The sequence below is a fragment of the Hemitrygon akajei genome, chromosome 16 (genome assembly GCF_048418815.1).
Source record: "Hemitrygon akajei chromosome 16, sHemAka1.3, whole genome shotgun sequence".
NCBI lineage: Eukaryota > Metazoa > Chordata > Chondrichthyes > Myliobatiformes > Dasyatidae > Hemitrygon > Hemitrygon akajei.
This window is the reverse complement of record NC_133139.1, coordinates 32,664,124-32,690,840: the sequence shown is the minus strand read 5'-3', so window position 1 is coordinate 32,690,840 and position 26,717 is coordinate 32,664,124. Positions and strand designations below refer to the sequence as shown.

Genomic DNA, 26,717 nt, shown 5'->3' with positions numbered 1-26,717 from the left:
AATTACTGATGTAAAGTACTTATTAAGGACCTCACCCACATTCTCCACATTCAAGCAAACGTTCCCACCTTTATCCTTCAGTTGTTCTACCCTCTCCCTTCTTATTCTCTTGCTCTTGATGTATGTATAGAATGCCTTGGGATTCTCTGTAACCCTACTTTCCAAGGACTTTACATAGCCTCTCCTGGTTTTCCTAATTCCCTTCTTGAGCTCTTATAAGAACATAACACAAAGGGGCAGAAGTCGGCCAGTCGGCCCATCAAGTCTGCTCTGCCATTTTATCATGAGCTGATCTATTCTCCCATTTAGTCCCACTCCCCCGCCTTCTCACCATAACCTTTGATGCCCTGGCTACTCAGATACCTATCAATCTCTGCCTTAAATACACCCAATGACTTGACCTCCACTGCCGCCCATGGCAACAAATTCCACAGATTCACCACCCTCTGGTTAAAAAATTTCTTCGCATCTCTGTTCTGAATGGGCGCCCTTCAATCCTTAAGTCATGCCTTCTCGTACTAGATTCCTCCACCATGGGAAACAACTTTGCCACATCCACTCTGTCCATGCCTTTCAATATTCGAAATGTTTCTATGAGGTCCTCCCTCATTCTTCTAAACTCCAAGGAGTACAGTCCAAGAGTGGTCAAACGTTCCTCATATGTTAACCCTCTCATTCCTGGAATCATTCTAGTGAATCTTCTCTGAACCCTCTCCAACGTCAGCACATCCTTTCTTAAATAAGGAGCCCAAAACTGCACACAGTATTCCAAGTGAGGTCTTACCAGTGCCTTATAGAGCCTCAACATCACATCCCTGCTCCTATACTCTATTCTTCTAGAAATGAATGCCAGTATTGCATTCACCTTCTTCACCACTGAATCAACCTGGAGGTTAACCTTAAGGGTACCCTGCACGAGGACTCCCAAGTCCTGTTGCATCCCAGAACTTTGTATTCTCTCCCCATTTAAATAACAGTCTGCCCGTTTATTTCTTCTACCGAAGTTCATGACCATACACTTTCCAACATTGTATTTAATTTGCCAATTCTTTGTCCATTCTCCCAATCTATCCAAGTCTCTCTGCAGACTCTCTGTTTCCTCAGCATTACTGGCCCCTCCACCTATCTTTGTATCCTCAGCAAACTTAGCCACAAAGCCATCTATTCCATAATCCAAATCGTTGATATGCAACGTAAAAAGAAGCAGCCCCAACACGGACCCCTGTGGAACACCACTGGTAACCGGCAGTCAACCAGAATGGGATCCCTTTATTCCCACTCTCTGTTTCCTGCCAATCAGCCAACGCTCTATCCACGTATGTAACTTTCCCCTAATTCCATGGGCTCTTATCTTGTTTAGCAGCCTCATGTGCGGCACCTTGTTAAAGGCCTTCTGAAAATCCAAATACACAACATCCACTGACTCTCCCTTGTCTAGCCTAACTTGTAATTTCCTCAAAAAATTGCAATATGTTTGTCAGGCAGGATTTTCCTTTAAGGAAACCATGCTGAGTTCTGCCTATCTTGTCATATGCCTCCAGGTACTCTGTAACCTCATCCTTGACAATCGACTCCAACAACTTCCCAACCACCAATGTCAAGCTAACAGGTCTATAATTTCCTTTTTGCTTCCTTGCCCCCTTCTTAAATAGCGGAGTGACATTTACAATCTTCCAGTCCTCCGGAACCATGCCAGAATATATTGACTTCTGAAAGATCATTGCTAATGCCTCCGCAATCTCCACAGCTACTTCCTTCAGAACACGAGGGAATCTGGTCCTCAAGGGCTCTGTTTGATTCTAGCTTCCTAAGTTTTACATACTTTTTGATTTTCTTCACCTCTCACACCATCTAAGGTTCTCTTACCTTACCACCCTTGTCCTTCCTTTTGACCTGAACTCTCTGCAGTTGGTCTTTAAACATACTCCACGTGTTGGATGTGGACTTGCCCAAAAATAGCTGATCCTAATTAACTCTCCCTAGTTCCTGTCTAATGCTCTCGAAATTTGCCCTGCTCCAATTTAATACTCTCCCAAACGGTCCATTCTTATCTTTATAGAGCCATAGAAAAGGGCAGCACAGAAACAGGACCTTCAGCCCATCTAGTCCATGACAAAACCATTTAAATTGCCTTCTCCCATTGACCTGCACTGGGACCACAGCCCTCCATACCCCTACCAGCCATGTACCTATCCAAACTTCTCTTAAAACGTTGAAATTGAATTTTAATGCACCACTTGTGCTGGCAGCTTGTTCCACACTCTCACAACCTTCTGAGTGAAGAAGTTTCCCTTCATGTTCCTCTTAAACCTTTTGCCTTTCACCCTTAACCCATGACCTCTAGTTGTAGTTCCACCCAACTTTAGTGGAAAAAAGCCTGCTTGCATTTATCCTATCTATACCCCACATAATTTTGTATACCTCTATCAAATCTCCTCTCAATCTTACATGTTCTAAGAAACAAAGTCCTAACTTATTCAATCTTTCCTTATAACTCAGATGTTCCAGTCCTGGCAACATCCTTGTAAATTTTCTTTGTACTCTTTCAACCTTACTCACATCTTTCCTGCAGGTGGGTGAGCAAAGCTGCACACAATACTCCAAATTAGACCACATCAATGTCTTATACAACTTCAACATAAGATCCCATCCCCCGTACTCAATATGATTTATGAAGGCCAATGTGACAGAAGCTTTCTTTACTACCCTAATGTATCTGTGATGCCGCTTTCAATGGATTATGTACTTGTATTCCTAGATCCCTTTGTTCTACAGTGCTCCTCAGTGCCCTACTGCTCACTGTGTAAGATCTACCCTGGTTGGTCCTACCGAAGTGTAACCCATCACACTTGTCTGCAATAAGTTCCATCTGCCATTTTTCAGCCAATTTTTCCAGCTGGTCAAGATCATTTACTGCCATTTCTGGTTTCTCCCACAGAGCCAGTGTCTAATCCAGTTTACTACCTCATCTTGAATGCTGAATGGCTGGACCTTCTTAACCAACGTCTCATGTGGGACTTTGTCAAATGCTTTGCTAAAGTCCATGTAGACAACATCCACTGCCTTGCCTTCATCAACTTTCCTGGTAACTTCCTCAAAAACTCCATAAGACTGGTTAGTCATGACCTGTCATGCACAAAGCCATGCTGATTATCCCTAGTCAATCCACATCTAGCCAAATACTCATATACGTGATTCCTTGGAATACCTTCCAATAACTTTACCACAACTGATGTCAGGTTTAGCAGCCTATAATTTCCTGGTTTATCTTTAGAGCCTTTCTCATTCCACACTTGCCAGATCCTTTCTGATACCATGAAAATTGGCCTTCTCTAATTTAGAATCTCAACCCAAGAGCCTATCTTTTTCCATATTTACTTTGAAACTAATAGCTATCTTAAAACTTAAGGAGTTGTGGTCACTGCTCACCGACTGAAAGGTCAGTCAGCTGGCTGGGCTCATTATCCAACACCAGGCCCAATATAGCCCTCCTCTTGTTGGACTATTTACATTTTGAATTAAGAAACCCTCTGGGATGCACCAAACAAGTTCTGCCCCATCTAAATCTTTCGCGTTAAAAAGTTCCCTGTTTACTTTAGGGAAGTTGAAGTCCCCCATGCCAACGACCCTATTGTTATTACACCTTTCCTTAATCCAGTTGCAAATCTACTCCTTTGAACCCTTCCAGGTTTTGAGTTCTATCCATATAGAGTCAGTGGACAAGCCTTTCATTCTGTCCCCTCTGAGTGCAGTTATGGTATTGTCCCTGATTAGTAGTGCAACTCCTCCCCCTCTTTTATCTCTCTCTATCTTTTCTAAAAGATTGAAATCATTGGACATTGAGTTCCCATTCCTGTCCCTGTCTTCAACCAAGTCTCTGTAACAGTCACAATATCATAGTTCCATGTACTGATCCACGCTCTAAGTTCATCACCTTTACCCATAATACTTCTAGCATTAAAACACACACGCTTCAAACTATCTGTCTCGTCGTATCTATTACTTTGCTCCTGCCTGTTCCTACTGGCTGTGATATCTACCTTCCTCTCCATCCCTCTGCTTTCTGACCTGATCCTCTCGTTTCTATTCCCCGCCAAACTAGTTTAAATCTTCCCAAGTAGAACCAGTGAACCTCTCCGCCAGGATATTGGTTTCCTTGATTGATGTCCAGTTAGTTCTGTGTTCTTAAACTCTGAAATCTGCCAAATGTCTTTATTGTACTTTTGGAGTAAAAATTATTATATACAGTACTGTGCAAATGTCTTAGGTATATATATATATATATATATATTTATCAGGTTATATATATTTATATTTATTAGGTATATATATATAGCCTAGGGAGCATAAGATGCCTGCACAATATTGTAGTAATTTTATGTATTGCACTGTACTGCTGCCACAGCAAAACAAGTAAGAAATTTTGTGACGTATGTGAGTGATGATAAACCTGATTCTGATATGGGTCTCTACTGTAGGCAGAGAGTGAGAAAGGGGCAGGGAGAGGGAAATCATGGTTGGGAAAAGGAGAAGGGAGAGGGGAGGGAGTGAGAGACATTCTCTAATGATCAATAAACCAATTGTTAGGAATCAAGCAACCTTGCCTGGTATTTCAGGACTAGGTGTGTCTGCACCTGGTCAAACCCTCCCCATCCCTGGTACTCCTTCTCTGCCACCTGTCACACACCCCTACCGCAGGGCTCCACCCTTACCATTCCCAACCTCCTTTGCTCCTGCCAGATTTACAAACGTGCTCTCTGCTTCACGTTGATAAATACAGTACTGCGACAGACGTAGAGTGAAAGTATCAGGACGTTGGAATCGTTGGCACCACAGTAGCCATCGACAGGATTCATTACATTCAGCACTGACAGCTGTACTCAAGGTAAAATGTTTAAGTGTTCTACAACCTGGGTTTTAATGTTCACAGGCAAGAGCCACTGATCTATTCCCTTCAGATGAATAAATATATGAAAGCCAGCACTTAGCAAGGTATGACAGCATGTTTTACAAACAGTGGACGAGAGGTTTAATGTCAAGCCCCTGTGGACTGGGAGCGTGCAGCAAAGAGTTTGCAATGCTTGCAGAAAGAACAGCATATCTTTGGCTAAGTTCAGGGGTGCATCCAGAACACGGGCAGAGAACAGGGCAAGTGTGCTCAGACTGCATTCAGAGGGTACGCGCAGTTTGATAACAGCAGGGGCAGAACGATGGCAGGCGGGGAAGAGGAAAGTTTAGAGATTTCAGGTCTGTAATCATTTGGAGTTTAGAAGAATGAGCAATAATTGTGCTGAAACATAAGATTGTTCACAGGTCTGCCAAAGAGGATGCTTCCCCTCTTTGAAGGGTGTAGATCTAGAGGGCACAGTCTCACAATGAGGAGGCACCCATTAAAGACGGAGATGAGGGAGAATTAATTCATCCTAATGGCTTATGAGTCTTTGGAATTCTTTGTCCCAGAAAACTGTGGAGACTGAATCTCCGACATCTGTCAGGAAATCCAGGGTGATAGGAAGGAGGGTGGGGGAAGAGAATGAGGAAAGCTGGATCTGCCATGCTTTATTAAACGGTGGGGCAGCTTCAGGGCCTCTTCTCCTAATTCTTATCGTCCTCTGATCGGAGCCCAGACTGGGACAGCACACAGGCCGAGTGTATTCAGGCAGTGTGTTCACTGTGTGCAGTGGGGGGGGGGGGGGGCGGGGGTGCGTTCAGAGCACAAGCGTGTGCGTTTAGCATACTGGTGCATTGCTCACCATTACGGCTGGCTTTAGGACAGCTGGAAGACTCACCTGACTACCTGGATGGTTTTGTGCTGCTGTCTGGGAAGCAAACTAAAGTACTGAATAATTATTTTCTGATTTATTTCTGCTCGTCAGTTTAATTTTTAATTCGGCTTAATTAACCCAATCTGATATTTGATTGCATATTAATCAGCAATTATTCGTCTCTTTCAATTATTAATAAATGACTCATTAAGGTATTGCAACATTCAGTGGGAAGATACTTAACTCATCATACAATCCTCCAGATTGTCCAAGCCGCTCAGCTTCTCTGACTGTAGCGGTTAATTTCGTCTCGTCAGTGTCTATCCTATTGTTTGTTTATTTTCAGTATATTCAAAGGAACTGTGCACCTGCTGTCGTGTGGTCTTCGCAAGATAAGAGCGAGCTGTTGTTCAGTCTGTGTCTGTGACCGGCAGGGCTGGGTCTTTCCAATTAACAACTTAAGGTCTGGCTGCGAGTTGTCCGTGTTGAATAGCCAGGGTCGAAACTGACACTGCAGCAGATAGCAAGCAACTTTTACATCTAAATATTTGGGATGGCAAATTTGAATTCTGTCCCACTTCCTGCCCTGCAGGAGCTCTGTGTTGCTAGGATACAGAAGTATTTCTTTGCATCTTTAATTAAGTACACTAAAATGATAATGTACTTAGGAACTTAGTGAAGAGGTGTAACCATAGGTTCAGGGTGGACTGATGACAAACATATTTTAATTAGCATTCTCTGATTTAATTAACATAATATGATTCATGATGCATAAATCAATGCAAGGACTGAGACCATTAAATGAATGTTGGCAATGATTTAATGTTTAAAAGAAAGGACTTTACGTTTTTGCACCTGGGATTCAGTTCACAAACCTCTAAACCAATTAATAGAGAAAATAAGATTTGGATCACTTTCCCAAAACGCACCATTAAATATAAATTGTAGACAGAAGCTAATGTTTGAGTTAACTCAATGAGCAGCTGTTTCTAGAGCTTTTTCATGCTGTTTTTCTCCAAAACTGTGTTGAAGATGAGTTAATATAGGCTTGTTTAAAACAGCTGGAGGAGGTCTAGTTTCCAAGGTTGTTCCTTTAAGGTTTTTCTCTCAGGCCCTGTACATTCTGCTGCTCGACTTTGGTGGGATGGGAGATAATCAGGATTAGCAGACATGTCGGTTAATAGAGTCACGGAGTTGCGCAGTACAGAAATGGGCCCTTCAGACCCTCGTCCAAAGTTCAAAGTACACATGCCATCATATACAACCGTGAGGTACATTTTCTTTTGGGCATACTCAATGAATCCATAACAAAATTACTACCACAATAGAATCAGTGAAAGACCACACTGACTGGGTGCGCAAAGGGCAACAAACTGCAAATACAAAAAAAAATTATTAAATAAGTAATAAATGTTGAAACCGTGAGATGAAGAGTCCTTGAAAGTGAGTCCATAGGTTGTGGGAATTTTTCAGTGATGGGGTAAGTAAAGTTCCATGAAGTTACCCCCTTTGGTTCAAGAGCCTGATGGCTGGGGGTAATAGCTTTCCTGAACTTGCTGCTGTGAGTCCTGAGGCTTCTGTAGCTTCTTCCTGATGGCAGCAGTGAGGAGAGAGCTTGGCCCAAATGGTGGGTGCTGCTTTCCTGCGACAACGCTCCATGTAGATGTGCTCAACGGTGGGGAGGTCTTTACCCGTGATGGACTGGACCATGTCCACTACTTTTTGTAGGATGTTCTGTTAAGGGCATTGGCGTTTCCATATTAGGTTGTGACGCAGCCAGTCAATATACTCTCCACAGCACATCTATAGAAATTTGTCAAAGTTTCAGACATCATGCCAAATCTTTGCAAACTTCTAAGGAAGTAGAGATGCTGCCATGCTTTCTTTACATCACACATGTGCTGGGCCCAGGACAGATCCTCTGAAGTGATAACACTGAGGAATTTAAAGTTGCTGACCCTCTCTATCTCTGTTCCCCCCGTGAGGATGGGCTGATTGTTCTCTGGTTTATTTCTCCTGAAGCCAGTAATCAGCTCCCTGGTCTTGCTGACGTTGAGTAAGAGGTTGTTGTTGTGGCACCACTTGGCCAGATTAACAGGACTCTCACTTGTTCCTCAATCACACTTTATATTCTGTGCACAAAGAGAGCAGCCCGGACCCTGTCGCCAAACTATTCTGAAGCTTGAACAAAGAAGTGCCATTTTTGTGCAGAAATCGACTTGATGGGTACAAATATTGATCCAGTAGAAACTCTGTGCACTTCTGAATTCCAGAATTTCAATCATACTATATATTACAAATATTAATAACCAATTAAATCTACTTGTTAAAGGCCAATAATACTTGAGAGTTAGTGACAATAACTGTCCAATAGTACTGTTGCTCCAGAATCCTTGTTTGCACCTTTATGTTGTCCTGGTATGCTTGGAGCCGTTGATTAAACAGAAAGGATGTACAAAGAGGAATTAGATTTCCAAGGGCCGTGATCAGCTAGATGACTGCACTGTTTCTGAACACCACCTCTGTCAACTTATCACCTTGACTCTTGTTTTTATTGAACTTGCACGCATAGTAAAGGCTATACAAAGTGTCTGCACTCCGTTCTACCAGCGCACCATTTGAGCCCTTGCCTTGCTGTAACTTCCACGCCCCCTCATGGACCCATAATGACTACTTTGTCCATTTACACTAATCTCATTTGTCTACAATAGGACTATATCCTCCAGTACAGTGTTTATTGAAGCATCTGAACAAATGCCTCTTAAACTTGATTGTATCTGAGTTAATCACCTCCCCGGTTCCAGATATCAACCTGAGCTCTCAGATCCTCTTTAAAATTCCAGCCCCTTCAACATGAAACATTGACTATTCATTTCCCTCCGGTGATGTCCTCTGATCTGTTGTGTTCCTCCAGATCTTGCTTCTTGCTCCAGAGTCTGGCACCTGCAGTTTTTGTGTCTCCATTTAATATTTCTTTCTTTTGTTTTTTGATAGCCATAACATTGTAAACAGATTTGGACTATCTACCCCATTTGTGCCTCTCATAATCGTATCTATTTCCATCAGGTATGTTCTCCTGCTCGGTGATCCTCGAAGCTTCTTCGCTGATAGCGCAGTAGAATGGGGGGAGTCAGCTGGAAGTTTTCCCCGCAGTGAATTAGGGAAGATCAGGCACAACTCCTGTGGCCAAAAGGTAACCCTGTCGATTGGGTTGTGGGTGGCAGAGTGGTGTGATTAGTAACCTGGCTTTAGGCATCAACTCTGGTGCTGAGTCTGTGAAGTTCCCTCTCACATCCCAAAGGTGAGTGGGCTGGTTGATTAACTTTTCCACTGTAAATTGCCCCTAATGTGTTGGTGCGTGGGCAGAATCTGGGGAAGTTGATGAGAATTTAAAAAATTGAGTCATTGTAGGATTAATGCAATTGGGTATGGACTCTAGGCTGAATAGTCCATGCACATTGGCAAGAACTATTGAACACAACAGTGAATCCCTTCACGGCTAAGTACCATGACAAGACACTATGGTCTTGAAATTCAATCACAATGTCGTGATGCCTCTGATGCTGTTTGCAAGGATTTACCTGTGGCCAATTCTGGCAAAGATTCTTATGTTTAAATAGTACCAAATGTACTCTTCCCTGCCTCCCCCTTACTTCAGGCCAAATGCGAATAGTCCCTGGAGTCAGGTGTCAGGCGTGCTAATTCACGTTGATCCTGTGCCTCGTGAAGTGGCTTACCATAGCCAGTGCTGGAAGCCGTTGTATGTCTGGTGAGGGTTGGGGCGCTGGTTTGGGAAACCCCAGCGGCTTTAGTTGCTGAACCAATGGGAGAAGGTAAACTTATGGCATGTTGCCTCCAGGACTTGGAAACTTACGGGACCTTTGGTCAGGAAATGTGGAAGAGACTGGACTCAAAAGCAGAGGAGCGGAGATTTAACAGTAAATCAACAGTTCAAAGCTTCATTTCATTATCAAAGTATGTACGCAGAGATTGCGTATGTAAAGCAGAGATTGACATGGTATCAAAGGTTATGGGGAGAAGGCCAGGGAGTGGGGCTGAGGAGGGGGGAAAAGGATCAGCCATGATTGAATGGTGGAGCAGACTCGATGGGCCAAATGTCCTAATTCTGCTCCTGTGACTTTTAGTCTTATGGAAATAGATTTCAAAAATACTCGAGGAGCAAAAACTGAGCTCTCATCCAACTGTCTCTCCAATATACTTGTAAGTAATTGATGGTGACTTTAAATAGCTCAGGTGCAGGGCTCTGCCTGCTGTTCACATTTGATCTCTTGTGTGTGCAACATGCTGTGGTAATTGCATACGTGAGAATCAGCCTGACAGGAGAGGCTTCAAACGCGCATTGCATGACGATCGATATCACCTCTGCTCTGGGGTTGTACGCCAGGCTCGGCCAAATCTTCCAGTGTGCTTAAGATGTGAGAATCAAACCTGAGGGCCACAGGGTGTGGTTAAGTATCCTTGAAAATATACCCCAGGAGTAAGGGAGTGAATATTGAAGGGTAATCAGTCTACATAGAAGGTGAAGAGAGGAACAAGGAGATGGAATAGAGGCAATGAGGAGTAGTAACAGAGATCAGGGATCAGGAATTATGAAGGTGGGTTGGGATGGGAAGTGATCTATTGTAGAGTAGTGGTGTATGGAGAGTTAAAATGAGTTGGGAGGTTTCAGAGGAAGAGAGTGTGAGGAGCAGTTTGTAAAGAGGGGTGTACTGTGTGATTACATAGAAAACATAGAAAATAGGTGCAGGAGTAGGCCATTCGGCCCTTCGAGCCTGCACCACCATTCAGTATGATCATGGCTGATCATCCAATTCAGAACCCTGTACCTGCTTTCTCTCCATACCCCCGATCCCTTTAGCCACAAGGGCCATATCTAACTTCCTCTTAAATATAGCCAATGATTTGCATTCCCTTTGTTGGTTATAGCATTCCTCTGTTTCCTGTGGCAGAGAATTCCACAGATTCACCACTCTCTGTGTGAAGAAGTATTTCCTCATCTCGGTCCTAAAAGGCTTCCCCTTTATCCTTAAACTGTGACCCCTCATTCTGGACTTCCCCAACATCGGAAACAATCTTCAAGTATCTAGCCTGTCCAATCCCTTTAGAATTTTATATGTTTCAATAAGATCCCCCCCCCCAATCTTCTAAATTCTAGTGAGTATAAGCCTAGTCGATCCAGTCTTTCTTCATATGAAAGTCCTGCCATCCCAGGAATCAACCTGGTGAACCTTCTTTGTACTCCCTCTATGGCAAGAATGTCTTTCCTCAGATTAGGGGACCAAAACTGCACACAATACTCTAGGTGCGGTCTCACCAAGGCCTTGTACAACTGCAGTAGAACCTCCCTGCTCCTGTACTCAAATTCTTTTGCTATGAATGCCAACATACCATTTGCCTTTTTCACCACCTGCTGTACCTGCATGCCCACCTTCAATGACTGGTGTACAATGACATCCAGGTCTCATTGCACCTCCCCTTTTCCTAATTGTCCACTATTCAGATAATAATCTGTTTTCCTGTTCTTGCAACCAAAGTGGATAACCTCACATTTATCCACATTAAATTGCATCTGCCATGAATTTGCCCACTCACCTAACCTATCCAAGTCACCCTGCATCCTCTTAGCATCCTCCTCACAGCTAACACCGCCACCCAGCTTCGTGTCATCCGCAAACTTGGAGATGCTGCATTTAATTCCCTCGTCTAAATCATTAATATATATTGTAAACAACTGGGGTCCCAGCACTGAGCCTTGCGGTACCCCACTAGTCACTGCCTGCCATTCTGAAAAGGTCCCGTTTACTCCCACTCTTTGCTTCCTGTCTGCCAACCAATTCTCTATCCACATCAATACCATACCCCCAATACCGTGTGCTTTAAGTTTGCACACTAATCTCCTGTGTGGGACCTTGTCAAAAGCCTTTTGAAAATCTAAATATACCACATCCACTGGCTCTCCCCTATCCACTCTACTAGTTACATCTTCAAAAAATTCTATAAGGTTCATCAGACATGATTTTCCTTTCACAAATCCATGCTGACTTTGTCTGATGATTTCACCTCTTTCCAAATGTGCTGTTATCACATCTTTGATAACCGACTCTAGCATTTTCCCCACCACCGATGTCAGACTCACCTGTCTATAATTCCCCGGTTTTTCTCTCCCTCCTTTTTTAAAAAGTGGGATTACATTAGCCGCCCTCCAATCCTCAGGAACTAATCCAGAATCTAAGGGGTTTTGAAAAATTATCACTAATGCATCCACTATTTCTTGGGCTACTTCCTTAAGCACTCTGGGATGCAGACCATCTGGCCCTGGGGATTTATCTGCCTTTAATCCCTTCAATTTACCTAACACCACTTCCCTACTAACATGTATTTCCCTCAGTTCCTCCATCTCACTAGACCCTTGGTCCCTTACTATTTCCGGAAGATTATTTATGTCCTCCTTAGTGAAGACAGAACCAAAGAAGGAGATGGCTTTTTGTGGGAGTGAAGGTCTCAGAGTGGGTCAATGTGGGGGGTAGAGGCTCAGTGTGGGAGAGAGGGTCTCAGTGTTGAAGTGAGGGATTGGGTGTGGGAGTGAGGGGGATGGACATGGAAGTGAGGAATTGGCTGTGTGATTGAGGGGGATGGATGAGGGAGTGAGGGATGGCTATGGGAGTAAGGGATCGGGCATGGGAGTGAGAGGGATGTATGTGGGAGTGTGTGAGGGATTGGGTTTGGGAGTGAAGAGGATGTGTGTGGGTGTGTGTGAGGGTATGAGTGGTGTGGTGCGTGGCCAAGCGGATAAGGCGTCGGTCTAGTGATCTGAAGGTCGCTAGTTCGAGTCTTGGCTGAGGCTACGTGTGTGTCCTTGAGCAAGTCACTTAACCACACATTGTCCTGCGATGACACCGGTGCCAAGCTGTATGGGTCCTAATGCCCTTCCCTTGGACAACATCGATGGCGTGGAGAGGGGAAACTTGCAGCTTGGGCAACTACCGGTCTTCAATAAACCTCTCCCAGGCCTCAGTCATCACTGAAAATCGATGGACAGTCGAAGAAGAAGAAGAAGAAGAAGAGAGGGTATGAGTGTGGGAGTGAGGGATTGGGTGTGGGAATGAGGAATAGCTGTGGGAGTAAGGAAGGGTTTGGAGTTGGGAGTGAGGGAACTTGGTGTGGGAATGAGGGATTGTGAGTGAGAATGAGGGATTGGGTATGAGAGTGAGGAATTGAGTGGGAGTGATGGAATCGGGTGTGAGGGATTGGTTGTGGGAGTGAGGGATTGGGTGTGGGAGTGAGAGATTGGATATGGGAGTGAAGAGGATAGGTGTGGGAGTGAATGGGATGGGTGAGGGAGAGTGGGATTGGGTGTGGGAGTGAGAGATTGGGTGTGGGACTGAGGGGATTGGGTGTGGGAGTCAGGGTCTGGGTGCGGGAGAGAGGGATTGGGCGTGGGAGAGAGGGATTGTGTGTGGGAGAGAGGGATTGGGTGTGGGGGAAAGAGGGGTTGGGTGTGGGAGTGAGAGATTGGGTGTGGGACTGAGGGGATTGGGTGTGGGAGTCAGGGTCTGGGTGCGGGAGAGAGGGATTGGGCGTGGGAGAGAGGGATTGTGTGTGGGAGAGAGGGATTGGGTGTGGGGGAAAGAGGGGTTGGGTGTGGGAGTGAGGGGTTGGGTGTGGGAGAGAAGGATTTTGTGTGGGTGTGAAGGATTGAGTGGTGGGGTGAGGCCGTTGGGTTGGGAGTGAGGGGTTGGGTCTTGGGTGAGGGTTTGGAATTGGGTGTGGGAGCTGAACTGACCCTAAGTTCCCGTCATTGGTGTGGGCTTGTGGAGGTTGGAGCCAGCCAGACTGATGTTGGTGGTGGTCTGGGGTTTTGTGTTTCTGGACTTTGATAGACTCCTTCAGATATTCACCTGCTGAAAATAAAATAAGCCTTGTGGCTGAGCTGCATGTTTGCTCCGTTTTAATTGGTTCAGCCTGCTTCACTCCCCAGAAGGCTGTGTCAGCCTGGTTCCTGTTGTGGAGTCTGTTTGTTGTATCCTGTGTGGCAGCGACAGATGGTGACACTCTGCCTTAAACTTTTTGCTCCCAGCAAGGATACCCCTTCTTAATCAGCTCCGGCATGCTGTTGGAATTTAAAAAATTCTCTGACACCATCTGGTCAGAAGGAAAACATGTTTTCCCAGCAGAAGTCCATTTTGACAATGCGTGCGTGTGTAGAGATGCCATGAGGGCTAATTTCTGCTGTTGGCCTCCTGCTGTTGAGGAAACAAGGTCCTGCAGCACACATTGCAGGGTTATGCATTTCAACTCTGTCAGCTCCTGACAGTGCTTACTGCTCTCTCCTGAGTTACTTCAGGCTCTTCTTTCTCTCAGCATCAACTTATCGCTCTCCCCATTAGGACAATCATGTCCCTCTCTCCTCGGACAGTCCTTTGTGGACACTGTGATGCACCATCAATAACTCTCCGCGACGTGAGGAGAGATATAGGTTTTTATTGGCTGGAAGAAAGAACAAGCAGCAAGTGACCACCACACTGCATCCTGGAGACTGAGACCGGGGCGGTGTCCCCAATCGCCTTTATACCGGGGTCCGTGGGAGGAGCCACAGGAGCAGTCAGCGGTGGGGGGGGGGGGGGGGGCTCGTGTCCAGACAGGTATATGTGGTTCACCACACACTGTTTTGAGGATTCCTGTCTGGTTTCTTACACCTCAATGCTGTCTTCCATGGACGGGCTGATGTCTGGTAAATGGATACTAGGTGGACAGATCAGAGATCTGTGCCCTTCAGAGCATAGGGGTAGAGAGCTATGACAAGGCACAAAGCTGAGAATATGAGTCATTATGTAGTCACTAGGAGTATGGAATTGTTATTGCTATGTGATGGAGTGGTCAGTGTGTGTCATACTGGTCAGTATATATCATCGTGGTCAGTGTGTCATAGTGATCAGTGTGTGTCATAGTGGTCAGTGTGACATAGTGGTCAGTGTGTGTCATCGTGGTCAGTGTGTGACATACTGGTCAGTATATATCATAGTGGTCAGTGTGTGACATAGTGGTCAGTGTGTCATAGTGATCAGTGTGTGTCATAGTGGTCAGTGTGACATAGTGGTCAGTGTGTGTCATAGTGGTCAGTATATATCATAGTGGTCAGTGTGTGACATACTGGTCAGTATATATCATAGTGGTCAGTGTGTGTCACAGTGGTCAGTGTGTGTCGTAGTGGTCAGTATATATCATAGTGGTCAGTGTGTGACATAGTGGTCAGTGTGTGACATAGTGGTCAGTGTGTGACATAGTGGTCAGTGTGTCATAGTGATCAGTGTGTGTCATAGTGGTCAGTGTGACATAGTGGTCAGTGTGTGTCATCATGGTCAGTGTGTGTCATACTGGTCAGTATATATCATAGTGGTCAGTGTGTCACAGTGGTCAGTGTGTGTCACAGTGGTCAGTGTGTGTCATAGTGGTCAGTATATATCATAGTGGTCAGTGTGTGTCACAGTGGTCAGTGTGTGTCGTAGTGGTCAGTATATATCATAGTGGTCAGTGTGTGACATACTGGTCAGTATATATCACAGTGGTCAGTGTGTGTCACAGTGGTCAGTGTGTGTCACAGTGGTCAGTGTGTCATAGTGGTCAGTGTGTGACATAGTGGTCAGTGTGTGTCATAGTGGTCAGTGTGTCATAGTGGTCAGTGTGTGACATAGTGGTCAGTGTGTCATAGTGATCAGTGTGTGTCATAGTGGTCAGTGTGTGTCATAGTGGTCAGTGTGTCACAGTGGTCAGTGTGTCACAGTGGTCAGTGTGTGACATAGGAATCACAGGGGTCTCCCTACCATCCATTGGAGACATTTATCAGGAGTGCTGCATACGCAGGACCTTGAGTGTTATCCAGCATCCTCTGATTCTCTCCCATCAGGAAGGTGACTCCGATGCATAAAAATAAGAACAGTCAGGATGAGAAAACAAGCTTCTTCCCTCAGGCCACTATGCTTCTGAACTCCCAGCTGCATCACGTTTAAAGTGTAACCCGATAAACTGTACTGTACCCTACAATATTTAATTTATTCACTTTAATTTTATTTATCTCTGCGTAATTCATTTGTAGATTTAATTCTTGCTTTCCTAAGTTATTGTGTGTTATGTGTACTACTGCGCTCTATGCCCTGGGTGGAGAAACGTCTCATTTGGCAGTATATATGTACATAGTTAAATAGCAATAAACTTGACTTGACTAGTGATCAGTGTGTGACGTAGTGATTGGTGGGTGATGTCGTGATCAGTATAACCCTCTGAATCAGAAACTTACACCACAGATGGATGTGACTTGGCTCATTCAAGTGTGCACCAGCAAAAACCTATCCAGCCAAAAGTAGTTTTCCCTCTCTTGCTTTCTGTCTTTGCTGCTTACAGCCCTCCAGACTCACATCTAAATGCTTATTAGCTGGGAGAAATGTTATTGTCTGCACTTTAAGACACTAAGTTCCAGTTTCTCACTAGCCTCTGGGAGAAAACGGTTCTCCTTAATTCCCCATTAATCATTCTACTAATTATTTTAAATTTATGTCTCTAGTCATTGACCCCTTTGCCAAGGAGAATAGCTTCTTCCAATCCACTCTATCTATTCCCTTTCTAATGCACACCAAATTTACAGTCTTACTCCATCTACCCTCTCCTCATTGTACATTTCCTGAATAGTGACAGCACCTTCTGAAATCTGCCATGTGCTCTTTATTAGTCACATCACATCCTCTCTGTAGTGTGGTGACCAGAATGATACACAGTTTTAGCCATGGCCTGACCATATACTTTGTAGGATTCTTGCATGATTTCCCCATTAGAGAGAGAGTGCCCATTGAGCCTGTGCCTACCATCTAACACCAGCTCTACATTAATCCTATCAATCCCACTTTTTGTTCTTTCAACATCATACAACAGCTTCCCCTCACTCTTACCTGCACATTAAATGACAATTTATGGCGATCAATTAACCTAATGACCTGCATGTTTGTGGGATGTAGGAAGAGACTGGAGCTTCCAGAGAAAAGACTCACATGGCCATGGGTCTAAACTCCACATGGACATCACCCAAGGTCAGGACTGAACTTAGGCCTCTTGTTCTGTGTGGCAGTGGCAATGCCAGCTGCAACTCTCGACCTTGTCCAAAAAAGGCAAGTAATTCAAAAGTCTTCTGGTACATTTTACCAATTTGTTCTGCACCCTTAAGGCTTCTGGGGATAGATGGTGCAAATCAGCCATGACAAAATGGTGGAAAGACTCAATGGGCCAAATGGCCTATTTCTGCTCCTGTATCTTATGGTCTTGTGGTCTTTGTTCTATGCTTGTTAGACTTGCTGTGTATTCTGTTGCCTTTTATCCCATCCCACACTTTTCCACTAATCCCACTAATTTCTGAATTGAAACCCATTGGCCACTTTTCTGTACACCTCACCTATCTATGTGCTCATAGAGTCTACAGCTTTCTTCCTCACTGTACTGTATAGCCTACAGTATATTAAGGGACTATCTTATGTTTTAGTAACACGTCGTTGAATGCGCTATTAGGCGCGTATTGATCTGTACATGCGTGCTAAAGTTTGGATTCTGCCAGTAAATAACTATGAAACTTAGCTCCCATCTCCAGCATTTTTATTAATAATATAGTTGTGTAAACAGGCCACATACACAACAAATTGATGACGAGGTTAATGAACCTACATCGTATTGGAACGTCGTGCTTTAATTGATAATGACACTCAGAGGAGGAGCACAAGGATTGAGCCAAGGAGCAGGAGAAGGAGGCAGAGCGAGACTACGAGTTTGAAAGGAAGCGAGAATGCAGCCAAGGTTGGGAACATCCGGAGACCAAGAGACACAGTTGGAGCTGCAGCACGTCCAGGCGAGACCACAGCTGGTGCTGACCCCCAGGGATGAGGGTCTGCCTGCCCCAGAAGAGAGATAAAAAGGAGCGACACGCACATCTAGACGGAGTGTGCTCGTGACGCTAGCAAAAAGGTCACATGAATCAAAAAGAAAACGAGGGGGAAATGGGGCCAAATTAACATAACAAAGATGGTGATGATTGGAACCATTACAGCATTTGATAGTGGCATTAAAGACTGGGCAACTTATATTGAGAGAGTGGAGTTATATTGTGATGCTAATGGTGTTATGATGAAAGGAAAGCCAGCGTCTCACTCAGTGTTATAGCAGCAAAAACATACGGGCTGCTACGGAGCTTGTTAACCCCTGAAAGGCCAGCTGACAAAACATTCAAGCAAATAGTAGACACCTTCCAACAGCATTTAAATCCCAAACCACTGGTCATTGCTGAAAGATTTAAATTTCACAAACAGAGTCAGAGCTAAAATGAAAGCATTTCTGAATATTGTGCTGAATTGCGCTAATTATCAGAGCATTGTCAATTTGGAGCTGGTCTATCGGACGCATTGAGGGACAGGTTAGTGTGTGGCATGCACTGTGAAACCACACAGAAGAAGCTCCTGGGTGAAATGACCTTACATCAGAGAAGGCACAGAACATTGCAATATCAACATTGCAAAACAACAGCACGGGGTGCTTCAGAGATACAACAAAAATCTCTGAGATATGCTACAAATAAAATGTTCCTGAGCAGAAATGAAGGAAAGAAATGTTACCGTTGTAGGAACATGTCACATGACCCTGATGACTGTTGGTTTAAAGGCAAAGAATGCAGAAACTGTGGCAAACAGGGTCACATTGGCAAAGTATGCAAAGCTAGTCAACAGCAGAAAAAGACAAAATACAGGGAAACAAGAAACCCCAGAAAGGAAAACACAACAATGTACACAAAATGGAAGAAAGCAGTTCTGATGAAAACGACTCAGATGAAAGTGAATTGTCTTGTCTGCAACTTCACAGTGTGAAAGAGACAGATGATCAAAGAGTAATATGGATCACTCCACAAATGGCTGGCGTGAGACTGAAAATGGAGTTGGACACAGGCTCAGCATTAACAGTGATCTCTGTACACGATTACAAACGACTGTTTTCTCACATACCTCCGAAATGAACTAAACTACTGCTAAAGATTTACACAAGACAGAAAGTACATCCCAAAGGTAAAATTAAAGTGACAGTGACCTACGGAGGCAAAACACAGCAGCTGAACCTCTATGTACTGAAAAATGGAGGACCACCGTTGCTGGGACGTGAATGGCTCAGGAAAATCCAGTTGGATTGGCACACTATCAAGGCACAAGATGTGTCAACAAAGGAGGGCAGCTCGGCAGGGAAGATGCCCGCAGCTCTCCTCTCACCCATTGTTGACTATTACAATGAGGAGGAGGAGCTAGACAGCATCGATGATGAGGACAAACACATTATCCGTGGCTGCGACTTGGATGAAGATACAGAGGATGCAAGGGAGACAGATATTGCCAATAAGCAGGATGACGAAGACTACCTGGAAGTAAAAGAGCAGATGTACCAGGAGAAATTGACATCTCTCAAGACAGCTACAGCAGTTACAGGAAGGCACTCTGCAGGAGTATCAGAAAAGGATGATGAAACTAGATCAACAATGCAAGGAAGGAATATGAAATACAGAGCTTGTTCTGCAACTGGAGACAGAACAAGTGGAAAGGAATTATATTAAATAGAAGAAAGCAGAAGTGAAGGAATTTGAAGATAAAAAGATTGAGTTAGAAGAAAAGAAAAGTATGATTGAGAATGAGAGGCTAACAATGGAACTCACAGGAGATTCTATGGAGGTAAAGCCAATAATGACTAGGAAACTAAGGAGGAGACCTAATGACCCTGTTCCAATTACAGACAAAAGATGAAAACCTGCACCTGTGCAGTTAAATTACTTGTTAACAGATGAACAGATAATGGAAGATCTGTGAACTCTCAATAAGCTCAAATCTCCAAAAAGACCAGCATCTCTGTCTTCTCCTGAGCATCTTCCCAGCACTCCTGCTGAATCGCCGGCACAAAGATATGAAGCACGAGTGGAAGATGGAAAGTTATATGACGATAAGAGATGGCATCATAAAGGTCAGGCTATCTATTTGGAATCTAAGGAGAATACGAAGATTGACTGTGAAATTAGCTCAGTTGGATCAAATGAGATATGGGTAAGGAAGACAAGTGATAGCTCAAAGATGTGTATATATCTAGGACAGTTGCACAGAGGAATCTTCATTATACGGAGGTGATCTGCTGCCTAGAACTCTTAGCAAGTTGGAGGCGCACATCTTCTTTACTCCTTATGCTCAGAGGTCAACTTTTCATAACTTTTATATGGAAATCTGTATTAAAACAAACAAGTTATTGACAGATGATACCCGGAGAGGCAGAGATGAACTCCCCCCCCCCCCCCAGACTTGAGTTATAAATTGGTCTTAGACCAAAAGTAAAAAAAAGAAGGGCTTGTTATAATTTGATATTGTTACGTTACTCTAGTAAACAAATGGTAGGTGTTTGTATGTTAAGGGTAAACATATTTGTTCAGCATAGTACCCCAGTAAAAAAACAGTTGATGCACTATTAAATTAAAAGGGGAGGAGTGTACCGTATGGCCTACAGTATAATAAGGGACTACCTTATGTTTTAGTAACACATCGTTGAATGCGCTATTAGGCGCATATTGAGCATGTGTATTAGGCGCGTAGTGATCTGTATGTGTGTGTTAAAGTTCGGATTCTGCTAGTAAAGAACCATGAAACTTAATTTCCGTCTCCAGCGTTGTTATTAATAATATAGTTGTGCAAGCAGACCACATACACAACACTCACAATCAGCCATACCACCTACCATCTACAGATAAGTCATAAGGAAGGTACATGTAGGCTTTCCATTTCTTGGTTTACTACGTTAGACTTTAGATTTAAGTTCCTTTAATATCTGAGCATGTACACAGTATGCAACGTGGAACTCGTACTCTTCACAGACATCCACAAAGCAAGAGACCCCATGGAACGAACGATAGAACATTGAAGCCCTGAAATCTCACTTCCCACCCTTCACAGAAGCATCAGCCCCCTTGTGCTAGTAAAAGCACTAACATGCCCCCCCGCCCACCATGCAAGCCACAGCAAAAGCCCCCAAAGAGATCTTGATCCAGAATCCATCAAAGCCACAGTCCATGACCAAGCACTTCAGTATCTCCATTGAGGGAGAGAGAGAGAGCGCTCTTTCAATAATGAGAACAGAGACCAACATCCCTGTTCCGATGTTACAATCCTCTGTGTCACTTCTGTTAAGTCTGTCATGAAAGATCCCACTTTGTCCTGTTATTCCCACAGCTTTTGTAATAAAAAACTTCAGTGTTATCTGTTGTGAATTCTGCCTCATTCATGCCTTTGCAATTCTTTCCACCTTTCCCAGTGTCTGAAATCCTTCATCTTGTTTCATATTACCCACCACTCCTGGTGTTGACAAAGGTTGCATCACTGCCAACGTCTGGTTGCAGAGAAATGGAGCGCATTCTCTCAGGATAAGGGATTGGGGATTCGGTACAGAATTGAGGAGAAACTTCTTGATGCACAGGCTGTGAATCGTTAAGATTATTACCTTGGGGGGGGGGGAGTCAGGAATATCAGCTGCAAGAACACAATGTGGGAGGAATTCAGCAGCTTTTACAGATGCTGCCTGGCCTACTGAGTTCCTGTCAGCTCCAGGCCACGGCTATTGACTCTTCTGTCTCCAGGATGACCAGCTATTGAATATGTTTTTGGCCAAGCAATTTGGGGATTAAGTGGGAGATAGATGTAGGGTTTGCTATGACCTTATTAAATGTCAGGGCAGGCTTGAGGAACAATTTAAAAGCATAAGGTGCTTGAAATACTCAGCAGGTGAGGTATCATCTGTGGAAAGAGAAACAGTTAACATTTCAGGCCGAACAAGGAGAAAACAAGTTGGTTTTAGGTTGCAGAGAGGGTGGGGAAGGAATAGACAGAACAAGGAGAATGCATCTACCACTCCCCCACAGTCTCTGCATGTTGCCCCCATTTTAATCATTCTACAACCAGCAGATACTGAATATTTTCAGTTAAAAACACTTTACACATTCTCCTTTCTGAGAATGCCCTTTGAAGCCTCCCACTTTATCCAGACTTTTGAATATCTGGCTGAATTTCCCCACATGTGGCTCAGTGGCGTGTTCTGCCTGATATTGATCTTTAAAGCATTATGGGATGTTTTTATTTTGTTAAATCTTCTGTGTGTCATTGGGGGTTGTATTTATTTTTATTGAGATGGTAATGCTTTCTTCCAATAGAACCTTTCATCGAGGGGTTCATATTCATAATAGTATCTAACAAGTCAGCCTCCAATATGTAAGGAAAGATTTAAGTATTTAATATTTATTTAAGTAAATATTTATTTTTGTAAAAGTTGTCTAACTTGAAGATATTGTAAAAAGTGTGAATATGAGAGAGAATACTTATTGACTAATTGTTCAAAAGACATCAATCTGCCTTCTTTAAATAAATCCAAAAAAGCATTAATACCTTTATTTTTTCAAAGTAAAAAAATTGGATCACTCCAAGAAGGTTTAAAAAAGTAGTTATGATAAATTATACTACAAAGTTTACATTTTTTAAGATTAAAAAAATTGTGGAACTGGAGCCAAATTTGTAAAGAGTGCTTAACCACAGGATATAGGTTTATATTAGCAACTTTAGCTAATTGTATAGGTAGAGCAACTCCTAATAACAAAGTTAAATAAAACTGTTTCACAGCTCTCAGCTCCAGGTCTACCCAGATTGGCCGATCATTCCTATCACCCCAATATAACCAAAAGGACATATATCGCAAATTAATAGCCCAATAATACATTCTTAGATTAGGCAAAGCGAGACCTCTGTCCTTTTTCAACTTTTGCAAATGACATTTACCAATTCTTGGTCTTTTATTATCCCAAATAAAAGATAGAATAATAGAATCGATCCGATCAAAAAACTTCTTAGTCAAAAAAACAGGAATATTCTGAAATAAATATAAAAATTTTGGTAAAATCATCATTTTAACTACATGAATACAACCAACAAGTGAAAATGTAAGTGAGCTCCACCTACTAAATAAATACTTCATAGAGTCCACTAAAGGAGGATAATTGGCTTTATAAAGATCCTTATATCTGTTAGTAATTATAACACCTAAATATCTAAAAGAATCCATAACTTTAAAAAGAATATTATCATATATACAGACAGCTTCATTTAAAGGAAATAATTTACTAAAATTTATTTTATACCCTGAAAAGTCTCCAAATTTGTCAAATAATTTTAGCAAAGCAGGAATAGATTCTTCAGGCTTAGATATATATACCAATAAATCATCAGCGTAAAGAGAGATCTTGTGCATGGTCTCATTCACAAATATCCCATGGATATTTTTGGCTTCACGAAGAGCAATAGCAAGAGGTTCTAATATTGTTAAATAACAAAGGACTTAATGGACAGCCTTGTCCTGTCCCTGAAAAAAGGAGACCTACAGTTATTAGTGACAACAGTAGCAATAGGAGCTTTATGTATCATTTTAATCCAATTATTAAAATTAATACCAAAACGTATTAAATGTTCTAAAATGTTCTAAAATGTTCGACTCTATCAAATGCTTTTTCAGCATCCAAAGATACAACGCGTTGTGGAGTTTTAAAAGAGGGCGAATATATAATGTTAAATAATCTCCGAACATTTGAAAAAGAGTAATGGCCCTTTATCAAGTCAAGTCAAGTCAAATCAACTTTTATTGTCATTTTGACCATAACTGCTGGTACAGTGCATAGTAAAAATGAGACAACGTTTTTCAGGACCATGGTGTTACATGACACAGTACAAAAAACTAGACTGAACTACGTAATAAAAAAAACACAGAGAAAGCTACACTAGAGTACAGACCTACACTGGACTACATAAAGTGCACAAAAACAGTGCAGGCATTACAATAAATAATAAACAGGACAGTAGGGCAAGGTGTCAGTCCAGGATTTGGGTATTGAGGAGTCTGAGAGCTTGGGGGAAGAAACTGTTACATAGTCTGGTTGTGAGAGCCTGAATGCTTCGGAGCCTTTTTCCAGATGGCAGGAGGGAGAAGAGATTGTATGAGGGGTGCATGGGGTCCTTCATAATGCTGTTTCCTTTGCGGATGCAGCGTGTAGTGTAAATGTCCGTGATGGCAGGAAGAGAGACCCCAATGATCTTCTCAGCTGACCTCACTATCCGCTGTAGGGTCTTGTGATCTGAGATGGTGCAATTTCCGAACCAGGCAGTGATGCAGTTACTCAGGATGCTCTCAATACAACCCCTGTAGAATGTGATGAGGATGGGGGGTGGGAGATGGACTTTCCTCAGCCTTCACAAAAAGTAGAGACGCTGCTGGGCTTTCTTTGCTATGGAGCTGGTGATGAGGGACCAGGTGAGATTCTCCATCAGGTGAACACCAAGAAATTTCATACTCTTTATGATCTCTACTGAGGAGCCATCGATGTTCAGCGGGGAGTGGTCGCTCCGTGCCCTCCTGAAGTCAATAACCATCTCTTTTATTTTGTTCACATTCAGAGACAGGCTGTTGGCTCTGCACCAGTTCGTTAGCCGCTGCGCCTCCACTCTGTAAGCTGACTCGTCGTTCTTGCTGATGAGACCCACCATGGTTGTGTCATCGGCGAACTTGATAATATGGTTCGTGCTGTGTGTTGCAGCACAGTCGTGGGTCAGCAGAGTGAACAGCAGCGGACTGAGCACACAACCCTGGGGAGCCCCCATGCTCAGTGTGATAAGGTCTGTTTGATGTTTAAAAATGATTTTACCCAAAGTACTCTCCAACCGATTGGCCGTTATCTTTGAGAGAATCTTAGCATCAACATTCAATAATAAAATAGGTCTGTATGAGGCACAATCAGTAGGATCTTTATCCTTTTTGAGAATTAAAGAAATAGAAGCCTCATAAAAAGTAGAAGGTAAATCACTTTTCACAAAAGAATCTTCAAATTTATTATTTATTATTACAATGGGATAAGCATCCTTTACTTAAGATTAAACAGGATTGGGAGAAGGAACTTAATTTGACTTTTATAGGGGAGGATTGGACATGGATTCTGAAGCTGGTTAACTCTTCTTCGATCTGTGCTAGCCACTCACTGATTCAATTTAAAATTGTACACCATTGCCAATTGTCTAAAATATTTCCCAATGTTGACAAGTATTGTGATAGATGTAAAACTGAGATAGCTACACTGACACATATGTTCTGGTCATGTTCTATATTTAAACAGTTTGGAAGTCAGTCTTTTCGACAATTTCTAAAGCACTCAGAATCAACTTACAACCTAATAAGTTGACTCTGCTTTTTGGAATAATTCCTCAAAATATCCATGGTATTTCTGTGTCTGACCAACATGTTATTGCGTTTGTTACATTGATAGCTAGGAGGGTCATCTTGTTGAAATGGAAGGATATATCTGCTCCTACTTTGTCACAATGGTTCTCTCAAGTGATGCTGTGTCTTAGCTTGGAGAAAATTAGAAGTTGAACCTTTGAACCTTTATTTGATTTTGAGAAGAGATGGGGCTCATTGCTTGTTATTCTCATTTCAGTTAACTGATAGATATCCTCCATGATCTAAATGTAAATTTTTTTTGATATATCTTTCTTTCTTGTTGGCGGTTTGACGTTTATTTTTAGAAGCTCTCTGTATGACGCATGGCTCCGGGGTTGTACCTCCAATGGGTTTCTTTTTTTTCTCACTTTTCTTGCTTAGTAGGGTTTTTTTTATTCACAAAAATTTTCAATCTTTAAGATAATTTCTTCCTTTTTGAGGCATTGTAAATGTTGTTACTTTGATGTACTTGTGCTATTTTTGAATAATTATAATAATAATAAAAAGATTTGAAAAGAAAGAGATGGTGATGCATGCATAAAACAGTGAATATTTCATAACACAACTAGTATTTCTAAAAGTTTTGGATAACTTACTGAAGCCTCCCCTTAAATCTGTCCTACAGTGGTGAGGATGCAGGACTGGGCAGATGATTTGATTCATGTACTGCAGATGAGGTATGCATGTGTGTGTGAGTGATTGAACATGAGTGTATGTGATGGCAAGTGTGCGTGTGTGTGAGAGAGAGGTTGCACTAATGTCTGTGTGTTTGAGGCATAAGTCATACCTGTTAGTGAGCAGCATGAGTATCTGTGTATGTGAGGTACTTTGTGTGTGAGATCCATCTGTGTATGAGGTCTTGTGCCTTGTGTGTGAAGTGTGTGTAAAGTATGTCCATGTGAGTGCGTGCGTGAAGTTCTGTGTCTGTGTGAGGTGTGTATGAATGTATGTCAGGTGTCTATGTGTGTTTGTATGTGAGGTGTGAACTTCTGTGTGTATGTATGATGTAGTATGTACCTGTGGATTAGAGTTTGCCTGTGATGCTCTGTGTGCAGTGTGTCTCTGCGAGAGGGTGGTGAGGTAGAGAGAGAGAGAGAGAGAGAGAGAGAGTGTGTGTGTGTGTGTGTGTGTGTGTGTGTGTGTGTGTGTGTGTGTGTGTGTGTGTGTGTGTGTGTGTGTGTGTGTGTGTGTGTGTGTGTGTGTGTGTGTGTGTGTGTGTAGATGCAATTTAGAAATGAGTGAACAGTGAAAAAAGAAGAAAATAGGAACTGCACCTGAAACAAGGGAAAACCGAAGCATCTGAGTTGCGAGGTTGGAGTCTGAGGCTGAGAAGCCAGAATTCCAGGGCCAGTGAGCAGAGAGGGAGGCAGTAGATTGTGCTACAAAGGGAGCTTAAACTGAGAAAATACAATCTTGTTTATTTTCCATGTTGTCCTTTCTCCTATGCAGACTGTATTGAATAAGGAGAGCTTGTAATCTGTCTGCTGGTGGGAGGAACAGAGAGCATGGGGGCCCTTTCATCTCCAAACCTCCAGTACCTGCTGCTGAGCCAACACTGCAGCTGTTTCAAGCCTTACTGAG

The 26,717-nt window shown here is 43.0% G+C and overlaps 1 pseudogene; it reads left to right on the top strand.

Annotated features, from left to right (window-relative positions):
- The first annotated feature begins 19,050 nt into the window (after nucleotides 1–19,050).
- LOC140740360 (sin3 histone deacetylase corepressor complex component SDS3 pseudogene) lies at nucleotides 19,051–19,984 on the top strand (annotated as a pseudogene).
- The last annotated feature ends 6,733 nt before the right edge of the window (nucleotides 19,985–26,717 follow it).